Raw genomic sequence first — 22,970 nt, forward strand, 5'->3', positions numbered from 1 at the left:
TGCGCGTAAAGTCGAACGACCCGTCTGAAAAAAAAATTGTGCGACACGAGAACTTCCCAAGAGGTCACCCATCCCTCTCACCCAAGCACACTTAACTACAGAGATATGATGGGATCCGTTGCATTAGTGCTGGTATGATCGCAACCGTTTAATTTTGCGTTGTAAATACATAAACTCCTTCTCCTTTCTTCCCCCTCCCGTCATTTGTTTCCTTGTGCGTGCGAACTGTACCTCCCGTGCTCATTTTAATATCAAGTAAAATGTTACGACGCCGTGACTCACATTTGCGAATAAACCTGAGGACCAAAATTCAAGTCGCGCGTAACGTCGAAAGAATCATCTGCAAAAAAATGGGTGCAACACGAGAACTTCCCAAGTGGTCACCCATCCGAGTACTACTCTCGCCCAAGCACACTTAACTGCGGAGTTATGATTGGATCGGTTGCATTTGTGCTGGTGTGACGGCACCTGTTTAATTTTGTGCTGAAAATACATACACTCCTTCTTCCCTCCCCCCCTCCCATCATTTGTTTCCTTGTGCATTCACACTGCACCTCTCCTTTTCGTTCTAATATCGATTAAAATACCACAGATTCTTGACTCACATTTGCGTATAAACCAGCGGATTATAGTTCAAGTCGCGCGTAACGTCGAACGACCCGTCTAAAAAAAAATTGGTGCGACACGAGGACTTCCCAAGAGGTCACCCATCCGAGTACAACTCTCGCCCAAACACACTTAACTGCGGAGTTCTGATGGGATCCGGTGCATTAGTGCTGGTGTGACCGCACCCGTTTAATTCCGCGTTGCAAATACATAAACTCCTTCTCCTTTCTTCCCCCTCCCGTCATTTGTTTCCTTGTGCGAGCGCACTGCACCTCTCGTTCTCGTTCAAATATAAAGTAAAATACCACGGCGCCGTGACTCACATTTGCGAATAAATCTGCGGACCATAATTAAAGTCGCGCGTAACGTCGAATGGCACATCCGAAAAAAAGAAAATGGGTGCAACACGAGAACTTTCCAGGAGGTAACCCATCATTGTACTACTTTCACCAAAGCACACTTAACTGCGGAGTTCTGATGGGATCCGGTGCATTTGTGCTGGTGTGACCGCACCTGTTTAATTTCGTGCTGAAAATACATACACTCCTTCTTCCCTCCCCCCCTCCCATCATTTATTTCCTTGTGCGTTCACACTGCACCTCTCCTTCTCGTTCTAATATCAATTAAAATGTCCCTGATTCTTGACTCACAATTGCGTATAAACCAGCGGACCATAGTTCCAGTCGCGCGTAACGTTGAACGACCCGTCTGAAAAAAAATTGGTGCGACACGAGGACTTCCCAGGTGGTCACCAATCCGAGTACTACTCTCGCCCAAGCACAATTAACTGTAGAGTTCTGATGGGATCCAGTGCATTAGTGCTGGTATGATGCCACTTGTTTAATTTTGCGCTTCAAATACCTACACTCCTTTTCTTTTCTTCCTCATCCTGTCATTTGTTTCCTTGTGCGTGCGCACTGCACCTCCCGTACTCGTTCTAATATCAAGTAAAATGCCACGGTGCCGTGACTCACATTTGCGAATAAACCTGCGGACCATAAATCAATTCGCGCATAACGTCAAAAGAATCATCTGCAAAAAGACGGGCGCAACACGAGGACCTCCCAAGAAAATGGGTGAAATATAAGGACTTCGCAGGAGGTCACCCATCCGAGTACTTTTTTCACCCAAGCACCCTTAACTACGGAGTTCTGATAGAATCCGTTGCATTAGTACTGGTATGATCCCTCATGTTTCATTCTGCACTGCAAATACATACACTCTTTCTCCTTCCATCCCCCCTCCCGTCATTTGTTTCCTTGTGCGTGCACTCTGCATCTCTCTTTCTCGTTCTAATATCAAGTAATATGCCCCGGCACCGTGACTCACCTTTGCAAATGAACCAACGGTTTATAATTCCATTCGCGCGTAACGTCGAATAACCCATTCGAAAAAAAATAGGTGCAACACGAGGGCTTCTCAAGTGGTCACCCATCCGAGTACTACTCTCGCCCAAGCACACTTAACTGCGGAGTTCTGATGGGATCCGGAGCTTTAGTGCTGGTGTGATCGCACCTGTTTAATTTCGCGCTGCAAATACATACACTCCTTCTCCTTTCTTCCCCCTCCCGTCATTTGTTTCCTTGTGCATTCACACTTCACCTCTTATTCTCGTTCTAATATCGATTAAAATGCCCCTGCTTCTTGACTCACCTTTGCGTATAAACCACCGGACCCTAGTTCCAGACGCGCGTAACGCCGAACGACCCGTCTGAAAAAAAATTTGTGCGACACGAGGACTTCCCAGGAGGTCACCCATCCGAGTACTACTCTCGCCCAAGCACACTTAACTGCGGAGTTCTGATGGGATCCGGTGCATTAGTGCTGGTTTGATCGCACCCTTTTAATTCCACGCTGCAAATACATAAACTCTTTCTCCTTTCTTCCCCCTCCTGTCATTTGTTTCCTTGTGCGTGCGCACTGCACCTCCCGTGCTCGTTCTAATATCAAGTAAAATGCTACGGTGCCGTGACTCACATTTGCGAATAAAGCTGAGGACCATAATTCAAGTTGCGCGTATCGTCGAAAGAATCATCTGCAAAAAAATAGGTGCAACACGAGGACTTCCTAAGAAAATGGGTGAAATATAAGGACTTCACAGGAGGTCACCCATCCTAGAGCTACTCTCGCCGAAGCACCCTTAACTTGCGGAGTTCTGATAGAATCCGTTGCATTGGTGCTGGTATGATTGCTCATGTTTCATTCTGCGCTGCAAATACATACACTTTTTCTCCCTCCATCCCCCCTCCCGTCATTTGTTTCCTTGTGCGTGCACTCTGCATCTCTCCTTCTCGTTCTACTATCGATTAAAATGCCCCTGCTTCTTGACTCACATTTGCGTATAAACCAGTGGACCCTAGTTCCAGTCGCGCGTAACCTCGAACGACCCGTCTGAAAAAAAAAATTAGTGTGACACAAGGACTTCCCAGGAGGTCACCCATCCGAGTACTACTCTCACCCAAGCACACTCAACTGCAGAGTTCTGATGGGATCCAGTGCAGTAGTGCTGGTATGATGCCACTTGTTAAAATTTTGCACTTCAAATATATACACTCATTCTCTTTTTTTCCTCATCCCGTCATTTGTTTCCTTGTACGTGCGCACTGCACCTTCTGTACTCGTTCTAATATCAAGTAAAATGCCACGGCGCCGTGACTCACATTTGCGAATAAATCTGCGGACCATAAATCAAGTCGCGCGTAACGTCGAAAAAATCATCTACAAAAAGATGGGTGCAACACAAGGACCTCCCAAGAAAATGGGTGAAATTATAAGGACTTCGCAGGAGGTCACCCATCCGAGTACTTTTCTCGCCCAAGCACCCTTAACTGCGGTGTTCTGATAGAATCCGTTGCATTAGTACTGGTATGATCCCTCATGTTTCATTCTGCACTGCAAATACATACACTCTTTCTCCTCCCATCCCCCCTCCCGTCATTTGTTTCCTTGTGCGTGCACTCTGCATCTCTCTTTCTCGTTCTAATATCAAGTAATATGCCCTGGCACCGTGACTCACCTTTGCAAATGAACCAGCGGTTTATAATTCCCTTCGCGCGTAACGTCGAACAACCCATCCGAAAAAAAATCGGTGCAACACGAGGGCTTCCCAGGTGGTCACCGATCCGAGTACTACTCTCGCCCAAGCACACTTAACTGCGGAGTTCTGATGGGATCCGGGGCTGTAGTGCTGGTATGATCGCACCTGTTTAATTTCACGGTGCATATACATACACTCCTTCTCCTTTCTTCCCCCTCCCATCATTTGTTTCCTTGTGCGTGCGCACTGCACCTCTCGTTCTCGTTCAAATATTAAGTAAAATGCCACGGCGCCGTGACTCACATTTGCGAATAAATCTGCGGACCATAATTAAAGTCGCGCGTAACGTCGAACGGCACATCTGAAAAAAAGAAAATGGGTGCGACACGAGAACTTCCCAGGAGGTAACCCATCATTGTACTACTTTCGCCAAAGCACACTTAACTGCGGAGTTCTGATGGGATCCGGTGCATTTGTGCTTGTGTGACCGCACCTGTTTAATTTCGTGCCGAAAATACATGCACTCCTTCTTCCCTCCCCCCCTCCCATCATTTGTTTCCTTGTGCGTTCGCACTGCACCTCTCCTTCTCATTCTAATATCGATTAAAATGCCCCTGATTCTTGACTAACATTTGCGTATAAACGAGCGGACAATAGTTCCAATCGCGCGTAACGTCGAACGACCCATCTGAAAAAAAATTGTTGCGATACGAGGACTTCCCAAGAGGTCATCCATCCGAGTACTACTCTCGCCCAAGCACACTTAACTGCAGGGTTCTGATGGGATCCAATGCATTAGCGCTGGTATGATGCCACTTGTTTAATTTTGCACTTCAAATAGATACACTTCTTCTCTTTTCTTCCTCCTCCCGTCATTTGTTTCCTTGTGCGTGCGCACTGCACCTCCCGTACTCGTTCAAATATCAAGTAAAATGCCACGGCGCCGTGACTCACATTTGCGAATAAACCTGCGGACCATAAATCAAGTCGCGCGTAACGTCGAAAGAATCATCTGTAAAAAGATGGGTGCAACACGAGGACCTCCCAAGAAAATGGGTGAAATTATAAGGACTTCGCAGGAGGTCACCCATCCGAGTACTTTTCTCGCCCAAGCACCCTTAACTGCGGTGTTCTGATAGAATCCGTTGCATTAGTGCTGGTATGATCCCTCATGTTTCATTCTGCACTGCAAATACATACACTCTTTCTCCTCCCATCCCCCCTCCCGTCATTTGTTTCCTTGTGCGTGCACTCTGCATCTCTCTTTCTCGTTCTAATATCAAGTAATATGCCCTGGCACCGTGACTCACCTTTGCAAATGAACCAGCGGTTTATAATTCCCTTCGCGCGTAACGTCGAACCACCCATACGAAAAAAAATAGGTGCAACACAAGGGCTTCCCAGGTGGTCACCATTCCGAGTACTACTCTCGCCCAAGCACACTTAACTGCGGAGTTCTGATGGGATCCGGGGCTGTAGTGCTGGTATGATCGCACCTGTTTAATTTCGCGCTGCAGATACATACACTCCTTCTCCTTTCTTCCCCCTCCCATCATTTGTTTCCTTGTGCGTGCGCACTGCACCTCTCGTTCTCGTTCAAATATCAAGTAAAATACCACGGCGCCGTGACTCACATTTGTGAATAAATCTGCGGACCATAATTAAAGTCGCGCGTAACGTCGAACGGCACATCTAAAAAAATAAAAATGGGTGCAACACGAGAACTTCCCAGGAGGTAACCCATCATTGTACTACTTTCGCCAAAGCACACTTAACTGCGGAGTTCTGATGGGATCCGGTGCACTAGTGCTGGTGTGACCGCACCAGTTTAATTTCATGATGAAAATACATACACTCATTCTTCCCTCCCTCCCTCCCATCATTTGTTTCCTTGTGCATTCACACTACACCTCTCCTTCTCGTTCGAATATCGATTAAAATGCCCGTGATTCTTGACTCACATTTGCGTATAAACCAGCGGACCATAGTTCCAGTCGCGCGTAACGTCGAACGACCAATCTGAAAAAAAATTGTTGCGATACGAGGACTTCCCAAGAGGTCATCCATCCGAGTACTACTCTCGCCCAAGCACACTTAACTGCAGGGTTCTGATGGGATCCAATGCATTAGCGCTGGTATGATGCCACTTGTTTATTTTTGCACTTCAAATAGATACACTCCTTCTCTTTTCTTCCTCCTCCCGTCATTTGTTTCCTTGTGCGTGCGCACTGCACCTCCCGTACTCGTTCAAATATCAAGTAAAATGCCACGGCGCCGACTCACATTTGCGAATAAACCTGCGGACCATAAATCAAGTCGCGCGTAACGTCGAAAGAATCATCTGTAAAAAGATGGGTGCAACACGAGGACCTCCCAAGAAAATGGGTGAAATTATAAGGACTTCGCAGGAGGTCACCCATCCGAGTACTTTTCTCGCCCAAGCACCCTTAACTGCGGTGTTCTGATAGAATCCGTTGCATTAGTGCTGGTATGATCCCTCATGTTTCATTCTGCACTGCAAATACATACACTCTTTCTCCTCCCGTCCCCCCTCCCGTCATTTGTTTCCTTGTGCGTGCACTCTGCATCTCTCTTTCTCGTTCTAATATCAAGTAATATGCCCTGGCACCGTGACTCACCTTTGTAAATGAACCAGCGGTTTATAATTCCCTTCGCGCGTAACGTCGAACAACCCATCCGAAAAAAAATAGGTGCAACACGAGGGCTTCCCAGGTGGTCACCATTCCGAGTACTACTCTCGCCCAAGCACACTTAACTGCGGAGTTCTGATGGGATCCGGGGCTGTAGTGCTGGTATGATCGCACCTGTTTAATTTCGCGCTGCAGATACATACACTCCTTCTCATTTCTTCCCCCTCCCATCATTTGTTTCCTTGTGCGTGCGAACTGCACCTCTCGTTCTCGTTCAAATATCAAGTAAAATACCACGGCGCCGTGACTCACATTTGAGAATAAATCTGCGGACCATAATTAAAGTCGCGCGTAACGTCGAACGGCACATCTGAAAAAAAGAAAATGGGTGCAACACGAGAACTTCCCAGGAGGTAACCCATCATTGTACTACTTTCGCCAAAGCACACTTAACTGCGGAGTTCTGATGGGATCCGGTGCACTAGTGCTGGTGTGACCGCACCAGTTTAATTTCATGATGAAAATACATACACTCATTCTTCCCTCCCCCCCTCCCATCATTTGTTTCCTTGTGCATTCACACTACACCTCTCCTTCTCGTTCGAATATCGATTAAAATGCCCGTGATTCTTGACTCACATTTGCGTATAAACCAGCGGACCATAGTTCCAGTCGCGCGTAACGTCGAACGACCAATCTGAAAAAAAATTGTTGCGATACGAGGACTTCCCAAGAGGTCACCCATCCGAGTACTACTCTCGCCCAAGCACACTTAACTGCAGAGTTCTGATGGGATCCAGTGCATTAGTGCTGGCATGATGCCACTTGTTTAATTTTGCACTTTAAATACATACACTCCTTCTCTATTCTTCCTCCTTCCGTCATTTGTTTCCTTGTGCGTGCGCACTGCACCTCCCGTACTCGTTCTAATATCAAGTAAAATGCCACGGCGCCGTGACTCACATTTGTGAATAAACCTGCGGACCATAAATCAAGTCGCGCGTAAAGTCGAAAGAATCATCTGCAAAAAGATTGGAGCAACACGAGGACCTCCCAAGAAAATGGGTGAAATATAAGGACTTCGCAGGAGGTCACCCATCCGAGTACTTTTCTCGCCCAAGCACCCTTAACTTCGGAGGTCTGATAGAATCCATTGCATTAGTGCTGGTATGATCCCTCATGTTTCATTCTGCACTGCAAATACATACACTCTTTCTCCTCCCATCCCCCCTCCCGTCATTTGTTTCCTTGTGCGTGCACTCTGCATTTCTCTTTCTCGTTCTAATATCAAGTAATATACCCCGGCACCGTGACTCATCTTTGCAAATGAACCAGCGGTTTATAATTCTATTCGCGCGTAACGTCTAACAACCCATCCGAAAAAAAATAGGTGCAACACGAGGGCTTCCCAAGTGGTCACCCATTCGAGTACTATGCTCGCCCAAGCACACTTAACAGCAGAGTTCTGATGGGATCCGGAGCTTTAGTGCTGGTATGATCGCACCTGTTTACTTTCGCGCTGCAAATACATACACTCCTTCTCCTTTCTTCCCCCTCCTGTCATTTGTTTCCTTGTGCGTTCACACTTCACCTCTCATTCTCGTTCTAATATCGATTAAAATGCCCCTGCATCTTGACTCACATTTGCGTATAAACAAGCGGACCCTAGTTCCAGACGCGCGTAAAGTCGAACGACCCGTCTGAAAAAAAATTGGTACGACACGAGGACTTCCCAGAAGGTCACCCATCCGAGTACTAATCTCGCCCAAGCACACTTCACTGCGGAGTTCTGATTGGATCTGGTGCATTAGTGCTGGTATGATTGCACCGGTTTAATTTTGCGCTGCAAATACATAAACTCATTCCCCTTTCTTCCCCCTCCCGTCATTTGTTTCCTTGTGCGTGCGCACTGTACCTCCCGTTCTCGTTCTAATATCAAGTAAAATGCTACAACGCTGTGACTCACATTTGCGAATAAACCTGAGGACCATAATTCAAGTCGCGCGTAACGTCGAAAGAATCATCTGCAAAAAAATGGGTGCAACACGAGGACTTCCTAAGAAAATGGGTGAAATATAAGGACTTCGCAGGAGGTAACCCATGCTAGTACTACTCTCGCTCAAGCACCCTTACCTACGGAGTTCTGATAGAATCCGATGCATTAGTGCTGGTATGACCGCACCTGTTTAATTTCCCGCTGAAAATACATACACTCCTTCTTCCCTCCCCCCCTCCCATTATTTGTTTCCTTGTGCGTTCACACTGCACCTCTCCTTTTCCTTCTAATATCGATTAAAATACCCCTGATTCTTGACCCACATTTGCGTATAAACCAGCGGACCATAGTTCCAGTCGCGCGTAATGTCGAACGACCCGTCTGAAAAAAAAATTGGTGCAACACAAGGATTTCCCAAGAGGTAACCCATCCGAGTACTACTCTCGCCCAAGCACACTTAACTGCGGAGTTCTGATGGGATCCAGTGCAATAGTGCTGGTATGATCGCACCCGTTTAATTTCGCGCTGCAAATACATAAACTCCTTCTCCTTTCTTCCCCCTCCCGTCAATTGTTTCCTTGTGCGTGGGCACTGCACCTCCCGTGCTCGTTCTAATATCAAGTAAAATACTACGGTGCCGTGACTCACATTTGCGAATAGACCTGAGGCCTATAATTCAAGTCGCGCGTAACGTAGAAAGAATCATCTGCAAAAAAATGGGTGCAACACGAGGACTTCACAAGAAAATGGGTGAAATATAAGGACTTCGCAGGAGGTAACCCATGCTAGTACTACTCTCGCCAAAGCACCCTTAACATGCGGAGTTCTGATAGAATCCGTTGCATTGGTACTGGTATGATTGCTCATGTTTCATTCTGCGCTTTAAAATACATACACTTTTTCTCCCTCCATCCCTCCTCCCGTTATTTGTTTCCTTGTGCGTGCACTCTGCATCTCTCCTTCTCGTTCTAATATCGATTAAAATGCCCCTGCTTCTTGACTCACATTTGCGTATAAATCAGTGGACCCTAGTTCCAGTCGCGCGTAACGTCGAACGACCCGTCTGAAAAAAAAAATTAGTGCGACACGAGGACTTCCCAGGAGGTCACCCATACGAGTACTACTCCCGCCCAAGCACACTTAACTGCGGAGTTCTGATTGGATCCGGTGCATTAGTGATGGTATGATCGCACCTAATTTTTCACGCCGCAAATACATAAAATCCTTCTCCTTTCTTCCCCCTCCCCTCATTTGTTTCCTTGTGCGTGCGCACTGCACCTCTCGTTCTCGTTCAAATATTAAGTAAAATGTCACGGCGCCGTGACTCACATTTGCGAATAAATCTGCGGACCATAATTAAAGTCGCGCGTAAAGTCGAACGGCACATCTGAAGAAAAGAAAATGGGTGCAACACGAGAACTTCACCAGAAAATGGGTGAAATATAAGGACTTCGCAGGAGGTAACCCATGCTAGTACTACTCTCGCCCAAACACCCTTACCTACGGTGTTCTGATAGAATCCGTTCCATTAGTGCTGGTATGATCGCACCTGTTTCATTTCGTGCTGAAAATACATACACTCCTTCTCCTTCCCTCCCCCTCCCATTAATTGTTTCCTTGTGCGTTCACACTGCACCTCTCCTTCTCGTTCTAATATGGATTAAAATGCCCCTGCTTCTTGACTCACATTTGCCTATAAACCAGCGGACCCTAGTTCCAGTCGTGCGTAACGTCGAACGACCCGTCTGAAAAAAAAAATTAATGAGAGACAAGGACTTCCCTGGAGGTCTCCAATCTGAGTACTACTCTCGCCCAAGCACACTTAACTGCGGAGTTCTGATGGGATCCGGTGCATTAGTGCTGGTATGATCGCACCCGTTTAATTCCGCGCTGCAAATACATAAACTCCTTCTCCTTTCTTCCCCCTCCCGTCATTTGTTTCCTTGTGCGGGTGCACTGCACCTCCCGTGCTCGTTCTAATATCAAGTAAAATGCTACGATGCCGTGACTCACATTTGCGAATAAACCTGAAGACCATAATTCAAGTCGCGCGTATCGTCGAAAGAATCATCTGCATAAAAATGGGTGCAACACGAGGACTTCCTAAGAAAATGGGTGAAATATAAGGACTTCGCAGGAGGTCACTCATCCTAGTGCTTCTTTCGCCCAAGCACCGTTAACCTGCGGAGTTCTGATAGAATCCGTTGCATTGGTGCTGGTATGATTGCTCATGTTTCATTCTGCGCTGCAAATACATACACATTTTCTCCCTCCATCCCCCCTCCCGTCATTTGTTTCCATGTGCGTGCACAATGCACCTCTCATTCTCGTTCTAATATCGATTAAAATGCCCCTGCTTCTTGACTCACATTTGTGTATAAACCAGCGGACCCTAGTTCCAGTCGCGCGTAACGTCGTACGACCGGTCTGAAAAAAAAATTAGTGCGACACGTGGACTTCCCAAGAGGTCACCCATCCGAGTACTTCTCTCGCCCAAGCACACTTAACTGCGGAGTTCTACTGGGATCCGATGCATTAGTGCTGGTATGATCGCACCAGTTTCATTTCGCGCTGCAAATACATACACTCCTTCTCCATTCTTCCCCCTCCCGTCATTTGTTTCCTTGGGCGTGTGCACTGCACCTCTCGTTCTCGTTCAAATATCAGGTAAAATGCCACGGCGCCGTGACTCACATTTGCGAATAAATATGCGGACCATAATTAAAGTCGCGCGTAATGTCGAACGGCACATCTGAAAAAAAAAAATGGGTGCAACACGAGAACTTCCCAAGAGGTAACCCATCATTGTACTACTTTCGCCAAAGCACACATAACTGCGGAGTTCTTATGGGATCTGGTGCATTTGTGCTGGTGTGACCGCACATGTTTAATTTCGTGCTGAAAATACATACACACCATCTTCCCTCCCCCCCTCCCATCATTTGTTTCCTTGTGCGTTCACACTGCACCTCTTATTCTCGTTCTAATATCGATTAAAATGCCCCTGATTCTTGACTCACATTTGCGTATAAACCAGCGGACCATAGTTCCAGTCGCGCGTAACGTCGAACGACCCATCTGAAAAAAAATGGTTGCGATATGAGGACTTCCCAAGAGGTCACCCATCCGAGTACTACACTCGTCCAAGCACACTTAACTGCAGAGTTCTGATGGGATCCAGTGCATTAGTGCTGGTATGATGCCACATGTTTAATTTTGCGCTTCAAATACATACACTCCTTCTCTTTTTTTCCTCCTCCCGTCATTTGTTTCCATGTGCGTGCGCACTGCACCTCCCGTACTCGTTTTAATATCAAGTAAAATACCACGGCGCCGTGACTCACATTTGCGAATAAACCTGCGGACCATAAATCAAGTCGCGCGTAACGTCGAAAGAATCATCTACAAAAAGATGGGTTCAACACGAGGACCTACCAAGAAAATGGGTGAAATATAAAGACTTTGCATGAGGTCACCCATCCGAGTACTTTTCTTGCCCAAGCACCCTTAACTGCGGAGTTCTGATAGAATCCATTGCATTAGTGCTGGTATGATCCCTCATGTTTCATTCTGCACTGCAAATACATGCACTCTTTCTCCTCCCATCCCCCCTCCCGTCATTTGTTTCCTTTTGCGTGCACTCTGCATCTCTCTTTCTCGTTCTAATATAAAGTAATGTGCCCCGGCACCGTGACTCACCTTTGCAAATGAACCAGCGGTTTATAATTCCATTCGCGCGTAACGTCGAACAACCCATCCGAAAAAAAATAGGTACAACACGAGGGCTTCCCAAGTGGTCACCCATCTGAGTACTACTCTCACCCAAGCACACTTAACTGCGGAGTTCTGATGGGATCCGGGGCTTTAGTGCTGGTATGATCGCACCTGTTTAATTTCCCGCTGCAAATACATACACTCCTTCTACTTTCTTCCCCCTCCTGTCATTTGTTTCCTTGTGCATTAACACTTCACCTCTCATTCTCGTTCTAATATCGATTAAAATGCCCCTGCTTATTGGCTCACATTTGCGTATAAACCAGCGGACCCTAGTTCCCGACGCGCCTGACGTCGAAAGACCCGTCTGAAAAAAAATTGGTGCGACACGAGGACTTCCCAGGAGGTCACCCATCCGAGTACTAATCTCGCCCAAGCACCCTTAACTTGCGGAGTTCTGATAGAATCCGTTGCATTGGTGCTGGTATGATTGCTCATGTTTCATTCTGCGCTGCAAATACATACACTTTTTCTCCCTCCACCCCTCTCCCGTCATTTGTTTCCTTGTGCGTGCACTCTGCATCTCTCTTTCTTGTTCTAATATCGATTAAAATGCCCCTGCTTCTTGACTCACATTTGCGTATAAACCGGTGGACCCTAGTTCCAGTCGCACGTAACGTCGATCGACCCATCTGAAAAAAAAATTAGTGCGACACGAGGATTTCCCAGGAGGTCTCCAATCCGAGTACTACTCTCGCCCAAGCACACTTAACTGCGGAGTTCTGATGGGATCCGGTGCATTAGTGCTGGTATGATCGCACCTGTTTAATTTCGCGCTGCAAACACATAAACTCCTTATCCTTTCTTCCCCTTCCCGTCATTTGTTTCCTTGTGCGTGCGCACTGCACCTCTCGTTCTCGTTCAAATATCAAGTAAAATGCCACGGCGCCGTGACTCACATTTGCGAATAAATCTGTGGACCATAATTAAAGTCGCGAGTAACGTCGAACGGCACATCTGAAAAAAAGAAAATGGGTGCAATACGAGAACTTCCCATGAGGTAACCCATCATTGTACTACTTTCGCCAAAGCACACTTAACTGCGGAGTTCTGATGGGATGCGGTGCATTTGTGCTGGTGTGACCGCACCTGTTTAATTTCGTGCTGAAAATACATACACTACTTCTTCCCTCCCCCCTCCCATCATTTGTTTCCTTGTGCGTTCACACTACACCTCTCCTTCTCGTTCTAATATCGATTAAAATGCCCTTGATTCTTGACTCACATTTGCGTATAAACCAGTAGAACATAGTTCCAGTCGCGTGTAACGTCGAACGACCCATCTGCAAAAAAATTGTTGCGATACGAGAACTTCCAATGAGGTCACCCATCCGAGTACTACTCTCGCCCAAGCACGCTTAACTGTAGAGTTCTGATGGGATCCAGTGCATTAGTGCTGGTATGATGCCACTTGTTTAATTTTGCGCTTCAAATACATACACTCCCTCTCTTTTATTCCACCTCCCGTCATTTGTTTCCTTGTGCGTGCGCACTGCACCTCCCGTACTCGTTCTAATATCAAGTAAAATGCCACGGCGCTGTGACTCACATTTGCGAATAAACCTGCGGACCATAAATCAAGTCGCGCGTAACGTCAAAAGAATCATCTGCAAAAAGATGGGTGCAACACAAGGACCTCCCAAGAAAATGGGTGAAATATGAGGACTTCGCAGGAGGTCACCCATCCGAGTACTTTTCTCGCCCAAGCACCCTTAACTGCGGAGTTTTGATAGAATCCATGCATTAGTGCTGGTATGATCCCTCATGTTTCATTCTGCACTGCAAATACATACACTCTTTCTCCTCCCATCCCCCCTCCCATCATTTGTTTCCTTGTGCGTGCACTCTACATCTCTCTTTCTCATTCTAATATCAAGTAATATGCCCCGGCACCGTGACTCACCTTTGCAAATGAACCAGCGGTTTATAATTCCATTCGCGCGTAACGTCGAACAATCCATCCGGAAAAAAATAGGTGCAACACGAAGGCTTCCCAAGTGGTCACCCATCCGAGTACTACCCTCGCCCAAGCACACTTAACTGCGGAGTTCTGATGGGATCCGGAGCTTTAGTGCTGGTATGATCGCACCTGTTTAATTTCGCGCTGCAAATACATACACTCCTTCTCCTTTCTTCCCCCTCCGGTCATTTGTTTCCTTGTGCGTTCACACTTCACCTCTCATTCTCGTTCTAATATCGATTAAAATGCCCCTGCTTCTTGACTCACATTTGCCCATAAACCAGCGGACCCTAGTTCCAGTCGCGCGTAACGTCGAATGACCCGTCTGAAAAAAAATTGGTGCGACACGAGGACTTCCCAAGAGGTCACCCACCCGAGTACTACCCTCGCCCAAGCACACTTAACTGCGGAGTTCTGATGGGATCCGGAGCTTTAGTGCTGGTATGATCGCACCTGTTTAATTTCGCGCTGCAAATACATACACTCCTTCTCCTTTCTTCCCCCTCCGGTCATTTGTTTCCTTGTGCGTTCACACTTCACCTCTCATTCTCGTTCTAATATCGATTAAAATGCCCCTGCTTTTTGACTCACATTTGTGAATAAATCTGTGGACCATAATTAAAGTCGCGCGTAACGTCGAACGGCACATCTAAAAAAAAAAATGGGTGCAACACGAGAACTTCCCACGAAGTAACCCATCATTGTACTACTTTCGCCAAAGCACACTTAACTGCGGAGTTCTGATGGGATCCGGTGCATTTGTGCTGGTATGATCGCACCTGTTTAATTTCGCACTGCAAATACATACACTCATTCCCCTTTCTTCCCCCTCCCGTCATTTGTTTCCTTGTGCGTGCGCACTGCACCTCCCGTTCTCGTTCTAATATCATGTAAAATGCCACGGCGCCGTGACTCACATTTGTGAATAAACCTGAGGACCATAATTCAAGTCGCGCGTAACGTCGAAATAATCATCTGCAAAAAAAATGGGTGCAACACGAGAACTTCACAAGAAAATGGGTGAAATATAAGGACTTCGCAGGAGGTAACCCATGCTTGTACTACTCTCGCCCAAGCACCCTTACCTACGGAGTTCTGATAGAATCCGTTGCATTAGTGCTGGTATGATCGCACCTGTTTCATTTCGTGCTGAAAATACATACACTCCTTCTCCTTCCCTCCCCCTCCCATCAATTGTTTCCTTGTGCGTTCACACTGCACCTCTCTTTCTCGTTTTAATATCGATTAAAATGGGTGCAAGACGAGGACTCCACAAGAAAATGGGTGAAATATAAGGACTTCGCAGGAGGTAACCCATGCTAGTACTACTCTCGCCCAAGCACCCTTACCTACGGAGTTCTGATAGAATCCGTTGCATTAGTGCTGGTATGATCGCACCTCTTTAATTTCGCGCTGCAAATACATACACTCCTTCTCCTTTCTTCCCCCTCCCGTCATTTGTTTCCTTGTGCGTTCACACTTCACCTCCCCTTCTCGTTCTAATATCGATTAAAATGCCCCTACTTCTTGACTCACTTTTGCATATAAATCAACGGACCCTTGTTCCAGACGCGCGTACCGTCTAACGACCCGTCTGAAAAAAAATTGGTGCGACACGAGGACTTCCCAATAGGTCACCCATCCGAGTACTAATCTCGCCCAAGCACACTTCACTGCGGAGTTCTGATGGGATCCGGTGCATTAATGCTGGTATGATCGCACCTGTTTAATTTCGCACTGTAAATACATAAACTCATTCCCCTTTCTTCCCCCTCTCGTCATTTGTTTCCTTGTGCGTGCGCACTGCACCTCCCGCTCTCGTTCTAATATAAAGTAAAATGCTACAGCGCCGTGAATCACATTTGCGAATAAACCTGAGGACCATAATTCAAGTCGCGCGTAACGTCGAAAGAATCATCTGCAAAAAAATGGGTGCAACACGAGGACTTCACAAGAAAATGGGTGAAATATAAGGACTTCGCAGGAGGTAACCAATGCTAGTACTACTCTCGCCCAAGCACCCTTACCTACGGAGTTCTGATAGAATCCGTTGCATTAGTGCTGGTATGATCGCACCTGTTTCATTTCGTGCTGAAAATACATACACTCCTTCTCCTTCCCTCCCCCTCCCATCAATTGTTTCCTTGTGCGTTCACACTGCACCTCTCCTTCTCGTTCTAATATCGATTAAAATGCCCCTGCTTCTTGACTCATATTTGCGGATAAACCAGCGGACTCTAGTTCCAGTCGCGCGTAACGTCGAACGACCCGTCTGAAAAAAAATCGGTGCGACACGAGGACTTCCCAGGAGGTCACCTATCTGAGTACTACTCTCGCCCAAGCACACTTAACTGCGGAGTTCTGACGGGATCCGGTGCATTAGTGCTGGTATGATCGCACCCATTTAATTCCGCGCTGCAAATACATAAACTCCTTCTCCTTTCTTCCCCCTCCCGTCATTTGTTTCCTTATGCGTGCGCACTGCTCCTCCCGTGCTCGTTTTAATATAAAGTAAAATGCTACGGTGCCGTGACTCACATTTGCGAATAAACCTGAGGACCATAATTCAAGTCACGCGTATTGTCGAAAGAATCATCTGCAAAAAAGTGGGAGCAACACGAGAACTTCCTAAGAAAATGGGTGAAATATAAGGACTTCGCAGAAGGTCACCCATCCGAGTACTTTTCTCGCCCAAGCACCCTCAACTGCGTAGTTCTGATAGAATCTGTTGCATTGGTATTGGTATGATTGCTCATGTTTCATTCTGCACTGCAAATACATACACTTTTTCTCCCTCCATCCCCCCTCCCGTCATTTGTTTCCCTGTGCGTGCATTCTACATCTCTCCTTCTCGTTCTAATATCGATAAAAATGCCCCTGCTTCTTGACTCACATTTGCGTATAAACTAGTGGACCCTAATTCCAGTCGCGTGTAACGTCGAACGACCCGTCTGAAAAAAAAAATTTGTGCAACACGAGGACTTCCCAGGAGGTCACCCATTCGAGTACTAATCTCGCCCAATCACACTTCACTGCGGAGTTCTGATGGGATCCGGTGCATTAGTGCTGGTATGATAGCACCTGTTTAATTTTGCGCTACAAATACATAAACTCATTCCCCTTTCTTCTCCCTCCCGTCATTTGTATCCTTGTGCGTGCACACTGCACCTCCCGTTCTCGTTCTAATATCAAGTAAAATACTACAGCGCCGTGACTCACATCTGCGAATAAACCATAGGACCATAATTCAAGTCGCGCGTAACGTCGAAAGAATCATCTGCAAAAAAATGGGTACAACACGAGGACTTCACAAGAAAATGGGTGAAATATAAGGACTTCGCAGGAGGTAACCCATGGTAGTACTACTCTCGCCCAAGCACCCTTACCTACGGAGTTCTGATAGAATCCGTTGCATTATTGCTGGTATGATCGCACCTGTTTCATTTCGCGCTGCGAATACACACACTCCTTCTCCTTTCTTCCCCCTCCCGTCATTTGTTTCCTTGTGCGTGCGCACTGCACCTCTTGTTCTCGTTCAAATATCAAGTAAAATATCACGGCGCCGTGACTCACATTTGCGAATAAATCTGCGGACCATAATTCAAGTCGCGCGTAACGTCGAACGACACATCTGAAAAAAAGAAAATGGGTGCAACACGAGAACTTCCCAGGAGGTAACCCATCATTGTACTACTTTCGCCAAAGTACACTTAACTACGGAGTTCTGATGGGATCCGGTGCATTTGTGCTGTTGTGACCGCACCTGTTTTATTTCGTGCTAAAAATACATACACTCATTCTTCCCTCCCCCCTCCCATCATTTGTTTCCTTGTGCGTCACACTGCACCTCTCCTTCTCGTTCTAATATCGATTAAAATGCCCCTGATTCTTGACTCACATTTACGTATAAACCAGCGGACCATAGTTCTAGTTGCGCGTAACGTCGAACGACCCGTCTGAAAAAAAATTGGTGCGACATGAGGACTTCCCAAGAGGTCACCCATCCGAGTACTACTCTCGACCAACCACACTTAACTAGAGAGTTCTGATGTGATCCAGTGCATTAGTGCTGGTATGATGCCACTTGTTTAATTTTGCGCTTCAAATACATACACTCCTTCTCTTTTCGTCGTCCTCCCGTCATTTGTTTCCTTGTGCGTGCGCACTGCACCTCCCGTTCTCGTTCTAATATTAAGTAAAAAGCCACGGCGCCGTGACTCATATTTGCGAATAAACCTGCGGACCATAATTAAAGTCGCGCGTAACGTCGAACGACATATATGAAAAAAAGAAAATGGGTGCAACACGAGGACTTCACAAGAAAATGGGTGAAATATAAGGACTTCGCAGGAGGTAACCCATGCTAGTACTACTCTCGCCCAAGCACCCTTACCTACGGAGTTCTGATAGAATCCGTTGCATTAGTGCTGGTATGATCGCACCTGTTTCATTTTGTGCTGAAAATACATACACTCCTTCTCCTTCCCTCCCCCTCCCATCAATTGTTTCCTTGTGCGTTCACACAGCACATCCCCTTCTCGTTCTAATATCGATTAAAATGCCCCTTCTTCTTGATTCACAATTGCGTATAAACCAGCGGACCCCAGTTCCAGTTGCGCGTAACGTCGAACGACCCGTCTGAAAATAAATTGGTGCGACACGAGGACTTCCCAGGAGGTCACCCATCCGAGTACTACTCTCGCCCAAGCACACTTAACTGCGGAGTTCTGATGGGATCCGGTTCATTAGTGCTGGTATGATCGCACCTGTTTAATTCTGCGCTGCAAATACATAAACTCTTTCTCGTTTCTTCCCCCTCCCGTCATTTGTTTCCTTGTGCGTGCGCACCGCACCTCCCGTGCTCGTTCTAATATCAAGTAAAATGCTACGGTGCCGTGACTCACATTTGCGAATAAACCTGAGGACTATAATTCAAGTCGCGCGTATCATCGAAAGAATCATCTGCAAAAAAATGGGTGCAACACGAGGACTTCCTAAGAAAATGGGTGAAATATAAGGACTTCGCAGGAGGTCACCCATCCTAGTGCTACTCTCGCCCAAGCAGCCTTAACTTGCAGAGTTCTGATAGAATCCGTTGCATTGGTGCTGGTATGATTGCTCATGTTTCATTCTGCGCTGCAAATACATACACTTTTTCTCCCTCCATCCCCCTCCCGTCATTTGTTTCCTTGTGCGTGCACTCTGCATCTCTCTTTCTCGTTCTAATATCGATTAAAATGCCCCTGCTTCTTGACTCACATTTGCGTATAAACCAGTGGAGCCTAGTTCCCGTCGCGCGTAACTTCGAACGACCCGTTTGAAAAAAAAATTAGTGCGACACGAGGACTTCGCAGGAGGTCACCCATCCGAGTACTACCCTCGCCCAAGCACACTTAAATGCGGTGTTCTGAAGGGATCCGGTGCATTAGTGCTGGTATGATCGCAGCTGTTTAATTTTGCGCTGCGAATACATAAACTCATTTCCCTTTCTTCTACATTCCGTCATTTGTTTCCTTGTGCTTGCGCACTGCATCTCTCGTTCTCGTTCTAATATCAAGTAAAATGTCACGGCGCCTTGACTCACATTTGCGAATAAATCTGCGGACCATAATTAAAGTCGCGCGTAACGTCGAACTTCACATCTAAAAAAAAGAAAATGGGTGAAACACGAGAATTTCCCAGGAGGTAACACATCATTGTACAACTTTCGCCAAAGCACACTTAACTGCGAAGTTCTGATGAGATCCGGTGCATTTGTGCTGGTATGATCGCACCCGTTTAATACCGCGCTGCAAATACATAAACTCCTTCTCGTTGCTTCCCCCTCCCGTCATTTGTTTCCTTGTGCGTGCGCACTGCACCTCCCGTGCTCGTTCTAATATCAAGTAAAATGCTACGGTGCCATGACTCACATTTGCGAATAAACCTGAGGACCATAATTCAAGTCGCGCGTATCGTCGAAAGAATCATCTGCAAAAAAATGGGGGCAATACGAGGACTTCCTAAGAAAATGGGTGAAATATAAGGACTTCGCAGGAGGTCACCCATCCTAGTGCTACTCTCGCCCAAGCACCCTTAACTTGCGGAGTTCTGATAGAATCCGTTGCAATGGTGCTGGTATGATTGCTCATGTTTCATTCTGCGCTGCAAATACATACACATTTTCTCCCTCCATCCCCCCTCCCGTCATTTGTTTCCTTGTGCGTGCACTCTGCATCTCTCCTTCTCGTTCTAATATCGATTAAAATGCCCTGCTTCTTGACCCACATTTGCGTATAAACAAGGGGAACCTAGTTCCAGTCGCGCGTAACGTCGAACAACCCGTCCGAAAAAAAAATTAGTGCGACACGAGGACTTCCCAGGAGGTCACCCATCCGAGTACTACTCTCGCCCAAGCACACTTAACTGCAGAGTTCTGATGGGATCCGGTGCAATAGTGTTGGTATGATCGCACCTGTTTAATTTTGCGCTGTAAATACATAAACTCCTTCTCCTTTCTTCCCACTCCCGTCATTTGTTTCCTTTTGCGTGTGCACTGCACCTCTCGTTCTCGTTCAAATATCAAGTAAAATGCCACAGCGCGGTGACTCACATTTGCGAATAAATCTGCGGACCATAATTAAAGTCGAGCGTAAGGTAGAACGGCACATCTGAAAAAAAGAAAATGGGTGCAGCACGAGAACTTCCCAGGAGGTAACCCATCATTGTACTACTTTCGCCAAAGCACACTTAACTACGGAGTTCTGATTGGATCCTTTGCATTTGTGCTGGTGTGACCGCACCTGTTTAATTTCGTGCTGAAAATACATACACTCCTTCTTCCCTCCTCCCCTCCCATCATTTGTTTCCTTGTGCATTCACACTGCATCTCTCCTTCTCGTTCTAATATTGATTAAAATTCCTCTGATTCTTGACTCACATTTGCGTATAAACCAGTGGACCATAGTTTTAGTCACGCGTAACGTCGAACGACCCATCTGAAAAAAAATTGTTGCGATACGAGGACTTCCCAAGAGGTCACCCATCCGAGTACTACTCTCGCCTAAGCACACTTAACTGCAGAGTTCTGATGGGATCCAGTGCATTAGTGCTGGTATGATGCCACTTGTTTAATTTTGCGCTTCAAATACATACACTCCTTCTCTTTTCCTCCTCCTCCCGTCATTTGTTTCCTTGTGCGTGCGCACTACACCTCCCGTACTCGTTTTAATATCAAGTAAAATGCCACGGCGCCGTGACTCACATTTGCGAATAAACCTGCGGACCATAAATCAAGTCGCGCATAACGTCGAAAGATTCATCTGCAAAAAGATGGGTGCAACACGAGGACCTCCCAAGAAAATGGGTGAAATATAAGGACTTCGCAGGAGGTCACCCATCCGAGTACTTTTCTCGCCCAAGCACTCTTAACTGCGGAGTTCTGATAGAATCCGTTGCATTAGTGCTGGTATGATCCATCTTGTTTCATTCTGCACTGTAAATACATACACTCTTTCTCCTCCCATCCCCCCTCCCGTCATTTGTTTCCTTGTGCGTGCACTCTGCATCTCTCATTCTTGTTCTAATATCAAGTAATATGACCCGGCACTGTGACTCACCTTTGCAAATAAACCAGCGGTACATAATTCCATTCGCGCGTAACGTCGAACAACCCATCCGAAAAAAAATAGGTGCAACACGAGGGCTTCCCAAGTGGTCACCCATCCGAGTACTACTCTCGCCCAAGCACAATTAACTGCGGAGTTCTGATGGGATCCGGGGCTTTAGTGCTGGTATGATCGCATAAGTTTAATTCTGCGCTGCAAATACATACACTCCTTCTCCTTTCTTCCCCCTCCCGTCATTTGTTTCCTTGTGCGTTCACACTTCACCTCTCATTCTCGTTCTAATATCGATTAAAATGCCCCTGCTTCTTGACTCACATTTGCGTATAAACCAGCGGACCCTAGTTCCAGACGCGCGTAACGTCGAACGACCCGTCAGAAAAAAAATTGGTGCGACACGAGGACTTCCCAGGAGGTCACCCATCCGAGTACTAATCTCGCCCAAGCACACTTAACTGCGGAGTTCTGATAGGATCCGGTGCATTAGTGCTGGTATGATCGCACCCATTTAATTATGCGCTGCAAATACATAAACTCATTCTCCTTTCTTCCCCCTCCCGTCATTTGTTTCCTTGTGCGTGCGCACTGCACCTCCCGTGCTCGTTCTAATATCAAGTAAAATGCTACGGTGCTGTGACTCACATTTGTGAATAAACTTGAGGACCATAATTAAAGTCGCGCGTATCGTGGAAAGAATCATGTGCAAAAAAATGGGTGCAACACGAAGACTTCCTAAGAAAATGGGTGAAATATAAGGACTTCGCAGGAGGTAACCCATGCTAGAACTACTCTTGCCCAAGCACCCTTACCTACGGAGTTCTGATAGAATTCGTTGCATTAGTGCTGGTATGATCGCACCTGTTTCATTTCGTGCTGAAAATATATACACTCCTTCTCCTTCCCTCCCCCTCCCATCAATTGTTTCCTTGTGCGTTCACACTGCACCTCTCCTTCTCGTTCTAATATCGATTAAAATGCCTCTGCTTCTTGACTCACATTTGCGTATAAACCAGCGGACCTTCGTTCCAGTCGCGCGTAACGTCGAACGACCCGTCTGAAAAAAAAATTGGTGCGACACGAGGACTTCCCAGGAGGTCAACCATCTGAGTACTACTCTCGCCCAAGCACACTTAACTGCAGAGTTCTGATGGGATCCAGTGCATTAGTGCTAGTATGATGCCATTTGTTTAATTTTGTGCTTCAAATACATACACTCCTTCTCTTTTCTTCCTCATCCCGTCATTTGTTTCCTTGTGCGTGCGCACTACACCTCCCGTACTCGTTTTAATATCAAATAAAATACCACGGCGCCATGACTCACATTTGCGAATAAACCTGCGGA

The 22,970-nt window shown here is 46.6% G+C and overlaps 10 non-coding genes and 33 pseudogenes across 10 annotated transcripts; all 43 read right to left on the bottom strand.

Annotated features, from left to right (window-relative positions):
* Positions 1 to 351: 351 nt before the first annotated feature.
* LOC148249680 (5S ribosomal RNA) lies at positions 352 to 470 on the bottom strand (annotated as a pseudogene).
* A 204-nt stretch (positions 471 to 674) lies between these two features.
* Positions 675 to 793, bottom strand: LOC148249681 (5S ribosomal RNA; annotated as a pseudogene).
* Positions 794 to 1,002: 209 nt separating this feature from the next.
* LOC148249682 (5S ribosomal RNA) lies at positions 1,003 to 1,121 on the bottom strand (annotated as a pseudogene).
* A 204-nt stretch (positions 1,122 to 1,325) lies between these two features.
* On the bottom strand, positions 1,326 to 1,444 carry LOC148249683 (5S ribosomal RNA; annotated as a pseudogene).
* A 560-nt stretch (positions 1,445 to 2,004) lies between these two features.
* On the bottom strand, positions 2,005 to 2,123 carry LOC148249684 (5S ribosomal RNA). The gene has a single exon (XR_015814321.1). It is a non-coding gene; the product is annotated as a 5S ribosomal RNA (ribosomal RNA).
* Positions 2,124 to 2,328: 205 nt separating this feature from the next.
* On the bottom strand, positions 2,329 to 2,447 carry LOC148249685 (5S ribosomal RNA). Its single transcript, XR_015815177.1, has one exon. It is a non-coding gene; the product is annotated as a 5S ribosomal RNA (ribosomal RNA).
* A 565-nt stretch (positions 2,448 to 3,012) lies between these two features.
* On the bottom strand, positions 3,013 to 3,129 carry LOC148249686 (5S ribosomal RNA; annotated as a pseudogene).
* A 562-nt stretch (positions 3,130 to 3,691) lies between these two features.
* LOC148249687 (5S ribosomal RNA) lies at positions 3,692 to 3,810 on the bottom strand (annotated as a pseudogene).
* Positions 3,811 to 4,019: 209 nt separating this feature from the next.
* On the bottom strand, positions 4,020 to 4,138 carry LOC148249688 (5S ribosomal RNA; annotated as a pseudogene).
* An 884-nt stretch (positions 4,139 to 5,022) lies between these two features.
* LOC148249689 (5S ribosomal RNA) lies at positions 5,023 to 5,141 on the bottom strand (annotated as a pseudogene).
* Positions 5,142 to 5,350: 209 nt separating this feature from the next.
* Positions 5,351 to 5,469, bottom strand: LOC148249690 (5S ribosomal RNA; annotated as a pseudogene).
* Positions 5,470 to 6,351: 882 nt separating this feature from the next.
* LOC148249691 (5S ribosomal RNA) lies at positions 6,352 to 6,470 on the bottom strand (annotated as a pseudogene).
* A 209-nt stretch (positions 6,471 to 6,679) lies between these two features.
* Positions 6,680 to 6,798, bottom strand: LOC148249692 (5S ribosomal RNA; annotated as a pseudogene).
* Positions 6,799 to 7,002: 204 nt separating this feature from the next.
* On the bottom strand, positions 7,003 to 7,120 carry LOC148249693 (5S ribosomal RNA; annotated as a pseudogene).
* Positions 7,121 to 7,681: 561 nt separating this feature from the next.
* On the bottom strand, positions 7,682 to 7,800 carry LOC148249694 (5S ribosomal RNA; annotated as a pseudogene).
* Positions 7,801 to 8,005: 205 nt separating this feature from the next.
* Positions 8,006 to 8,124, bottom strand: LOC148249695 (5S ribosomal RNA; annotated as a pseudogene).
* A 559-nt stretch (positions 8,125 to 8,683) lies between these two features.
* On the bottom strand, positions 8,684 to 8,802 carry LOC148249696 (5S ribosomal RNA; annotated as a pseudogene).
* A 564-nt stretch (positions 8,803 to 9,366) lies between these two features.
* LOC148249697 (5S ribosomal RNA) lies at positions 9,367 to 9,485 on the bottom strand (annotated as a pseudogene).
* A 563-nt stretch (positions 9,486 to 10,048) lies between these two features.
* Positions 10,049 to 10,167, bottom strand: LOC148249698 (5S ribosomal RNA; annotated as a pseudogene).
* Positions 10,168 to 10,729: 562 nt separating this feature from the next.
* Positions 10,730 to 10,848, bottom strand: LOC148249699 (5S ribosomal RNA). The gene has a single exon (XR_015815539.1). It is a non-coding gene; the product is annotated as a 5S ribosomal RNA (ribosomal RNA).
* Positions 10,849 to 11,056: 208 nt separating this feature from the next.
* On the bottom strand, positions 11,057 to 11,175 carry LOC148249700 (5S ribosomal RNA; annotated as a pseudogene).
* A 206-nt stretch (positions 11,176 to 11,381) lies between these two features.
* On the bottom strand, positions 11,382 to 11,498 carry LOC148249701 (5S ribosomal RNA; annotated as a pseudogene).
* A 560-nt stretch (positions 11,499 to 12,058) lies between these two features.
* Positions 12,059 to 12,177, bottom strand: LOC148249702 (5S ribosomal RNA; annotated as a pseudogene).
* Positions 12,178 to 12,382: 205 nt separating this feature from the next.
* LOC148249703 (5S ribosomal RNA) lies at positions 12,383 to 12,502 on the bottom strand (annotated as a pseudogene).
* Positions 12,503 to 12,708: 206 nt separating this feature from the next.
* On the bottom strand, positions 12,709 to 12,827 carry LOC148249704 (5S ribosomal RNA). The gene has a single exon (XR_015815536.1). It is a non-coding gene; the product is annotated as a 5S ribosomal RNA (ribosomal RNA).
* Positions 12,828 to 13,036: 209 nt separating this feature from the next.
* LOC148249705 (5S ribosomal RNA) lies at positions 13,037 to 13,155 on the bottom strand (annotated as a pseudogene).
* A 203-nt stretch (positions 13,156 to 13,358) lies between these two features.
* Positions 13,359 to 13,476, bottom strand: LOC148249706 (5S ribosomal RNA; annotated as a pseudogene).
* Positions 13,477 to 14,036: 560 nt separating this feature from the next.
* LOC148249707 (5S ribosomal RNA) lies at positions 14,037 to 14,155 on the bottom strand. The gene has a single exon (XR_015815682.1). It is a non-coding gene; the product is annotated as a 5S ribosomal RNA (ribosomal RNA).
* Positions 14,156 to 14,360: 205 nt separating this feature from the next.
* LOC148249708 (5S ribosomal RNA) lies at positions 14,361 to 14,479 on the bottom strand. The gene has a single exon (XR_015814756.1). It is a non-coding gene; the product is annotated as a 5S ribosomal RNA (ribosomal RNA).
* Positions 14,480 to 14,686: 207 nt separating this feature from the next.
* On the bottom strand, positions 14,687 to 14,805 carry LOC148249709 (5S ribosomal RNA; annotated as a pseudogene).
* An 824-nt stretch (positions 14,806 to 15,629) lies between these two features.
* LOC148249710 (5S ribosomal RNA) lies at positions 15,630 to 15,748 on the bottom strand. The gene has a single exon (XR_015815115.1). It is a non-coding gene; the product is annotated as a 5S ribosomal RNA (ribosomal RNA).
* Positions 15,749 to 16,307: 559 nt separating this feature from the next.
* Positions 16,308 to 16,426, bottom strand: LOC148249711 (5S ribosomal RNA). Its single transcript, XR_015815330.1, has one exon. It is a non-coding gene; the product is annotated as a 5S ribosomal RNA (ribosomal RNA).
* Positions 16,427 to 16,988: 562 nt separating this feature from the next.
* On the bottom strand, positions 16,989 to 17,107 carry LOC148249712 (5S ribosomal RNA; annotated as a pseudogene).
* Positions 17,108 to 17,670: 563 nt separating this feature from the next.
* On the bottom strand, positions 17,671 to 17,789 carry LOC148249713 (5S ribosomal RNA; annotated as a pseudogene).
* An 884-nt stretch (positions 17,790 to 18,673) lies between these two features.
* On the bottom strand, positions 18,674 to 18,792 carry LOC148249714 (5S ribosomal RNA). The gene has a single exon (XR_015814469.1). It is a non-coding gene; the product is annotated as a 5S ribosomal RNA (ribosomal RNA).
* A 561-nt stretch (positions 18,793 to 19,353) lies between these two features.
* On the bottom strand, positions 19,354 to 19,472 carry LOC148249715 (5S ribosomal RNA; annotated as a pseudogene).
* Positions 19,473 to 19,681: 209 nt separating this feature from the next.
* On the bottom strand, positions 19,682 to 19,800 carry LOC148249716 (5S ribosomal RNA; annotated as a pseudogene).
* A 561-nt stretch (positions 19,801 to 20,361) lies between these two features.
* On the bottom strand, positions 20,362 to 20,480 carry LOC148249717 (5S ribosomal RNA; annotated as a pseudogene).
* Positions 20,481 to 20,689: 209 nt separating this feature from the next.
* LOC148249718 (5S ribosomal RNA) lies at positions 20,690 to 20,808 on the bottom strand (annotated as a pseudogene).
* Positions 20,809 to 21,012: 204 nt separating this feature from the next.
* On the bottom strand, positions 21,013 to 21,130 carry LOC148249719 (5S ribosomal RNA; annotated as a pseudogene).
* Positions 21,131 to 21,691: 561 nt separating this feature from the next.
* LOC148249720 (5S ribosomal RNA) lies at positions 21,692 to 21,810 on the bottom strand (annotated as a pseudogene).
* Positions 21,811 to 22,015: 205 nt separating this feature from the next.
* LOC148249721 (5S ribosomal RNA) lies at positions 22,016 to 22,134 on the bottom strand. The gene has a single exon (XR_015814736.1). It is a non-coding gene; the product is annotated as a 5S ribosomal RNA (ribosomal RNA).
* A 558-nt stretch (positions 22,135 to 22,692) lies between these two features.
* Positions 22,693 to 22,812, bottom strand: LOC148249722 (5S ribosomal RNA; annotated as a pseudogene).
* Positions 22,813 to 22,970: the final 158 nt, after the last annotated feature.

The sequence above is a fragment of the Carica papaya genome, chromosome 8 (assembly GCF_054855325.1).
Source record: "Carica papaya isolate Zhongbai chromosome 8, ASM5485532v1, whole genome shotgun sequence".
Classification (NCBI taxonomy): Eukaryota; Viridiplantae; Streptophyta; class Magnoliopsida; order Brassicales; family Caricaceae; genus Carica; species Carica papaya.